Source organism: Cupressus sempervirens, chromosome 6, assembly GCF_028749045.1.
Source record: "Cupressus sempervirens isolate cs-2001-9-10 chromosome 6, ASM2874904v1, whole genome shotgun sequence".
Classification (NCBI taxonomy): domain Eukaryota; kingdom Viridiplantae; phylum Streptophyta; class Pinopsida; order Cupressales; family Cupressaceae; genus Cupressus; species Cupressus sempervirens.
The window spans coordinates 66,653,162-66,660,427 of NC_143123.1; positions in this window are offsets into that span (position 1 = coordinate 66,653,162).

Here is a 7,266-nt window from a genome sequence, read left to right on the forward strand (position 1 = left end):
TCGATACTCGGTACCTGCAACCTACATAAAAACCATGCATGTACAAGCACAATATATACTAACTAAACAGGCAATGGCAGGAAGTGGTGCATCGTGTAGATCCTGACTAGCAGGTGACTACGACTCCCGTCCTTAACCACATTAGAAATGCCATACAAGAACAAACATGCACACCATACACATGCAAGTATGGGGTAAGTATCCATAAGAAAACACATAGAATAAACCATCTATCTAATCATCATCAATACATGAAATGTAGAGTACCAAGTAGTCTCATCATATAATAAACTGAATTTGAAACAATATTTGATAGTCTCAAAACAATGTTACTAACCATCAACATAAAACTAGTCTAACATAGTCAGACCATGATAGCAAAAATGCGACTTAGGGGCAGGCACTACAAAATGACACTCTGGCTATTTGTAAATAAATAATTGTCCCTTTGTGGGTGTCCCAAATCTTCTATAACGAACTGAAGCCATATCATCTCTTTGGCTACTTTTGTAGCAACAACATACTCTACTTTTGTAGGGGATAATGTATTCACCTTTTGTAACTGAGAAATCCAACACATTATTGTCTCACCAATGGTAAAGACATATCCTATAGTACTATGCTTGGTATCTAGATCCCTTACCAAATTTGATTCAACATAGCCATGTAAATTAGTAGTAGAGCCCCCAAAATGTAAACATTTACTAGATGGTCCTCTCAAATATCTAAGAATCCATTTCACTATGTTTGAATGCTCAATCCTAGGATGACTCATATACCTGCTAACAACTCCCATTGCATGTACAATATTTGGTCTAGTGTAGTACCATAGCATACGTTAAACTTCTTATAGCTAAAGCATAAGGTACCTTGGACATTTTAGCCTCCTCTTCTTGTGTCTTTGGACATATCTCCTTAATCAATCTTAAATGACTAAGAAAAGGTGTCTTGACAGCTTTGGCATTCTCCATAGAGAAGTGTGCAACACATTTTCAATATAATCAACCTAAGATAGAGTTGATTTCTTGTTTTTCCCATCTCTACAAATTTTCATATCAAGGATTTGTTTTGTTGTCCCCAAATCCTTCATAGAAAATGAATGTGCTAAGTGTTGTTTTAACCCCTTAATGTGATCCATGTTAGACCTAGCTACAAGCATATCATCAACATATAAACATAAAATAATATACTTATCATCATTCAACCTCTTAAAATAAGCACAAGGTTTGAAAGATACCTAGTATATTCATGATTATGCATAAAACTATCAAATTTAAGATACCATTGCCAAGGTGCTTACTTCGAGCCATATAAATTTTTTTTCAATCTACACACTAAATTTTTCTTACCTATGACCGCAAATCCCTATGGTTGTTCCATATATATTTCTTCATCCAAATCACCATGAAGAAAAGTTTTTTTAACATCAAGTTAGCCACAATACTTAAAACAATACAAATATGTTGGTACCCATATAGACCCAGTGATTAAAAAAATTTCAATTTATGGTTTTGAACTCCTTTGAACAATAGTTTGAAGTGGTTTCAAGTGGTTCAATTTGCTCTCGCAGGTTCAATAGTTCATTTTGAGAAGTTCAGATGTATAATCCATTGGCTTAGGTTTAGTGATTCATTTTCAGTTCAGAAATATAGTTTGTCAGTTCACAAATTTGAAGGCTTAGCGATGCAAAGATCATAGGAGGCCCAATCATCGCAATATAACAGCTTCAGAAGTTTTCAATGATTTATATTTATAGAATATCAAATATGAAACATTTGATTCCTCAATCCCAATGAGGCCTATTGCGGTTTAAGTGTTATACCATGAGCAAAAGGTTTGACTTAATTCTAGGAATTATTTGTAGAATTGTCGATTCAGACATCATTAGCTTTGTGATGCATCATCAACTTCCTATATTCCTCCACTAAGGCATTGTGCAAAGTTAAATTCAAAATAGGCTATTTCAAAATGTCACTTGTCCTAGACAAAGACAATTTTAAAAGCCATGACAGTAGACAACACCTGGTAAATGCAACGTTTGATGCCTGACACGAAGGCTTCTCAAGACAAAGTTAATATTGATGACCCCATTAGATAGGATATACATGTGTCATAACAAGGAGGGGGAGGCCCCAATCCATGTCTCATTAAGAATCATTGTTTACCCATCCCAATACAAAAGGGAGGAGCACGAACATGGTGATCATAGGCACCTGCAAATTATTTGGCTGAAGGGATGGAGACCTGTATCTTGCTATCAAATTCAATATTTATCAAGAGAGTTGAAAAGACATTCCCCGAGCCATCAGTTGGTCAAAGTGCCACACAAGGGTCAGCTTCTCAAATTGATCCCCATGGGCGAGGATAAAAGTTTTGCTTGGTTTGTCAAACTAAACAAACACAGATGATCTCTTATGATAGGTGACCGGTTATGGTGAAGACATGAGGTGAAATTTAGAATGGGAGCATAGTCTGCATGTACGATGCCAATCTTCAAGTCCACGAAAGCTAAGGTTCACCAGATCTCGGAGCCCACTGAAGATTCAATGAAGAATATCATGAACACGAAGAAGCAATACCATAACCATGATTCACAAACTCATGAAAAATATAGAGACCATTAGCGATGGCTTGAGGAGAAATGAATATCAAATGCCCTGCATATTCCTAGCCTAATGTGCCACAACATTCAAAACCATCATAAGGATAAGCAAAGATGTCTATTATACATCCATATCAATGGAAGCAATTCTGCTCAGTGTAAATATAGAGAATGAATTATATTGGGCAATGGTAATAATTGTATACCCAATTATCCAAAAAGCCCGACTGGTCAAGCATACGGGTCTTCATTTTGATACAAGGTAGTCAAGCCATCATAAGCATATTTCTCTATTTTGGATGATGATCAAATCATAGTGAATGTGAAAGCGTCAACATGAAAGATGGTGAAGTTCCACGGTCTAATGCAACGAAGCTTGTATAAATGCAGCCCAAGCTCGAGCTCAGCCATGATTGAAAGATAGCAGGCCCGAAAGCAATTATCCTCAGAATTCAAGACAATAGCAACATGATGAAAAAAATATTCTACAAGAAGAGAAAAGATAAAAGGTTCGATGCATGTGAACCATTTGACACAAGGCCTCAGTAGTAAAAGGCATTTCTTGAGGTGAATGAAGGAGATCATAAATGGTTTGATGTCGACACCCTTATTCATCTAATAATTTTGATTTGGAAACTCGGGTGACAATGTGGAAATGTATATGATGGAACTTGGTGAGCCCATGTCATTCAGGAGGCGGTGAGGAGAAAAAAATATGATGATCGGGCTAACATGATCTAAGAAAGTAGGCTCTCAACTGCCTTTTAACATCTATTGAGGTGTCAAGTAATGACATATTGTCATGAACTCTGAAATACCCTTGGGACCGAACTGAGAAGGGTCACTAAGAATGTGAGTCATCATTTTAATTAATAGTTGTTCCCATTTAGTTATGTCACTCCCTACTTTAAAGATTGCCTTCCTAAATTGTGAAAGAGAGAAATCAATCATTCTGATTATGTAACGTTGGTGGTTTATTAAAAGTGAGGGCATTCTCCATGTATCGAGGGAAACAAGAGGGATAAGTTAGTTCCAATTCCAAAAAAATTAGGTATCCCAATTAAAATTAAAACTGACAAGGGAAAAAATAAATATGCCAACTGAAGATAGAGGACGGGTTCTAGTTTTGGCCAAAAAAAATCTCAAGGGACTTTGGGTGAGAGCATAATAGAAATTGTTAATACAAAGAGAGAAGGGCGATATTTTTCAAATAATGTTTTTTTTGTGTGTATCAAATATCAAAGTCTTTTTTTTTTTAATGTGTTCAGAGGAGGAGTATTTTAATGCATCAGAACTTTGAGTTTATGTATTAAATTCCTGATCAATGTTGATCTTTGCATTATCTTGGTTATCTCCGAATGCGGTTTGGTATATATGATTATTGTTGCAGTTATATTTTGAACTTTGTGCTTTAGTTGTTTATGTGTTTGGAAAAGATCATTCGTCTTTCTCTCTATGTTCATTATGTAATGCAACGTTCGGGTAAATGAACTTTGTGTCATTTACTATTTATTTTCCTTTCAGTGAATTAGTCTTTCTGCAATTATGTCGTGTTTATGGATAGATGTTTTTAAACCTTTCTTGCTTTCAATTTAAAAGAATTGTCAATCATAGTGTAGTTGATTTATCATAAATCTTACACGGGGAGCTGCACCCAGATAAATTCAAAGGAGGCTTACACTTTTTCAATAGCGAAGTGACCCAACTATTAGTGTTGATTAAAGTCTTCTTGTTTGGGCATTTTTGGGTCAATTTGTATGTATTTATTTGGAAGAAAATTTGTTCACTAATAGATTAGAAGTCACTTTAACAACTGGAGAAAATATCTCATCAAAATCAATTCTCTTTTTCTGTGCAAATCCTTTTACAACTAACCCGACTTTAAATATTTTCTTACCTCCATCCTCTTCTTTTAGCATGTACACTCATTTATTTTGTAAAATACTTTCACCTACATGAAACTTACATAAATCCCAAGTCTGATTTTTTAGCAAGGACTCCATTTCATCTGCCATAATAGTCTCTCACTGAAGCTTTGTATCCACTTGCACAACTTCATCATAACATTCAGGTTCATTAGCATATGTTAATAAAATAGAATACAAAGAAAGAAAATACTTATGGAGGTCTACTTAGCCTTGTTGACCATCTAACATTCACTAGGTTTTGTGGTATTTGTTGTTGTTGTTGTTGCAAAGCATGATGGACTATTGGAACATCATCCTATTTAGTATCTTCCAAAACTACATTATCATTTTCTTTCTTCTGATGTTGCTGCAATAGATCTTTGTACAATACTTTCTCATTGAATATGACATCCTTGCTACTTAAAATTTTATGCTTTTCAAAATCCCAAAGCCTATAACCAAATTCATCAATGTCATATTCAAAAAATACACATTTCTTTGATTTAGCTTTCAATTTTGTTCTATTTTCATAATCTATATGTGCAAATGCTTTACAACTAAAGCTTTTGAGAAAAGAATAACTCACCTTCTTACTAGTTTGTGCTTCCTCTGGAATACTGTAATCTAAAGGACTAGAGGGACCTCTATTGATCAAATATATAGTAGTATTACTAGCCTCTACACACATGTTTAAGGGCAACCCAACATGTAACCTTATGATCCTTGAATGCTCCTTGTTTTGTTCATGCGTTCAACCACTCCATTTTCTTGTGGAGTCCTTGGAATAGTTTTCCACGTACAAATGACATTAGTGGAACAATAATCTTCAAATTCATTGCTACAATACTCACCATTATTATCAAATTTGACACATTTTAGCCTTTACTAGTCTCATTTTCAACCAAGCTTTTCCATTTCTTGAAAGTTACAAATACATCGTATTTATGTCTAAAGAAATAAACCCATACCTTTCTTGTTGCATCATCAATAAATGTAACATAATAATGAGATCCACCAAGGGAAGATACCTGAGATGCCCCCCATACATCTATTTGCACAAGCTCTAATTTCTCATTTCTCTTATCCTTCCCACTCTTCACAAAACTTACTCTCTTTGGTTTTCCATAATTAGATTTTCACAAAAATCTATATTGACACATTTCACACCTGGTAAAACTTTATTTGAATGAAGTAATTCTATACCTTTCTCACTCTTGTGCCCAAGTCTACTGTTTCAAAATCCACAACAACTATTTGTTATCCCTACTCAATTGCAACAACAATTTTTGAACATTCATTTTCCTCTTAAACAATTAAAGTAGAAGGAACAGTATGACATGTACAAAGATATAAGGTCTCTACTTTCACACCTTTTTTATATTAGATAGGAACCTTTTGAAACCTTCCAATTTTTATCATCAAAAGTAAATGTCCAACCCTCATCACCTAGTTTTCCTACTAAAATTAAATTCTTACTCAGCCTTGGAACATGTCTTACCTCTTATAGTAGCCAATGATTCCCATTTTGTAACTTAATTTTAATTTTCCCCTTTCCAAAAATCTAATAGGGTTATTATCTCCCAAATAAACTAGCACAAAATCCCCTTTGACATAATAAAAAAAACCTCTATGGGAGTAGCATGAAATGAAGCTCCTAAATCTAAAATCTATGAATCATCAACACTTTCTAAGGAAAGAAGCAAAGCTTCCTTTAGTTTAGGTTTATTACTTGTCATTTTTGCCTCCTTATTTCTTTCTTGTTTGTCTCCTTCATTTTTCTTTTGAGTCCTTGAATCTTTCTTCTCATGCCTAGTTTCCCACAATTCCAGCAATCTCTTAGTCATCTAGATTGAAACCTCTTTTGCTTTAATTTTTTTTTGACTTCCCATGATTTCAAAAATTATTTCCTCTCTCATTTACTTGGCCTCTACTTTTTGCGTTCAAAACACTTCCTGATGTAGATCCACTTGAGATTTTCCAACGAGTTTCCCCACTCAGAATAACACCAATCACATCATCAAATTTTAGGGTATTAGATCCAAAAATATAATTACTCAAACCATTACCAAGTCATTCCATCTTTCAGGTAAAGAATACAAAATCAAGACAACCCTAATTTCTTCATCAAAATTGACATTTATAAAAGATAATTGAATGGTAACCATATTAAACTCATTTAAATAATTAGCAATAGATCCACCTTCTGCCGTCTTCATATTAAATAAATGCTTCATGAGAAATACCTTCTTTGAAGTGGAGGGCTTTTCATACAACTTGCTAGTGTTTGCATCAACTCTTCAATCATCTTCACTCTTGTAATATTAAATGCCTCTGATTGTGCCATGCATAATTGAATACTTCCAAGTGACTTTCTATCCAAAATATCTCAGTCCTCATTTGTCATAATAATTAGTTTCTTGGATTTTCCTTGCAATGGTTGTCATAAATCTTATTAATAAAGATAGTCCTCCATATGTATTTTCCATAACCAAAATGTTTTCCCATTAAACTTCTCAACCTTTAGCTTACCCTCATTTGTAATCACTCTCACTCAACTGTGAGACCTTCCTACAGAGGATAACTAAAATAAGTAGGCTCTAATGCCACTTGTTAGGATTAAAGAGACAAATAATAATTACATGCAAATATAACCAATGTTAAGAAATAATAAATTGCACAGAAGAGAACACAAGAAAAACGATTTAACACGGTTAACCAAATCCTTTGGCTACGTCCACCAACAGTGAGTCCAATATT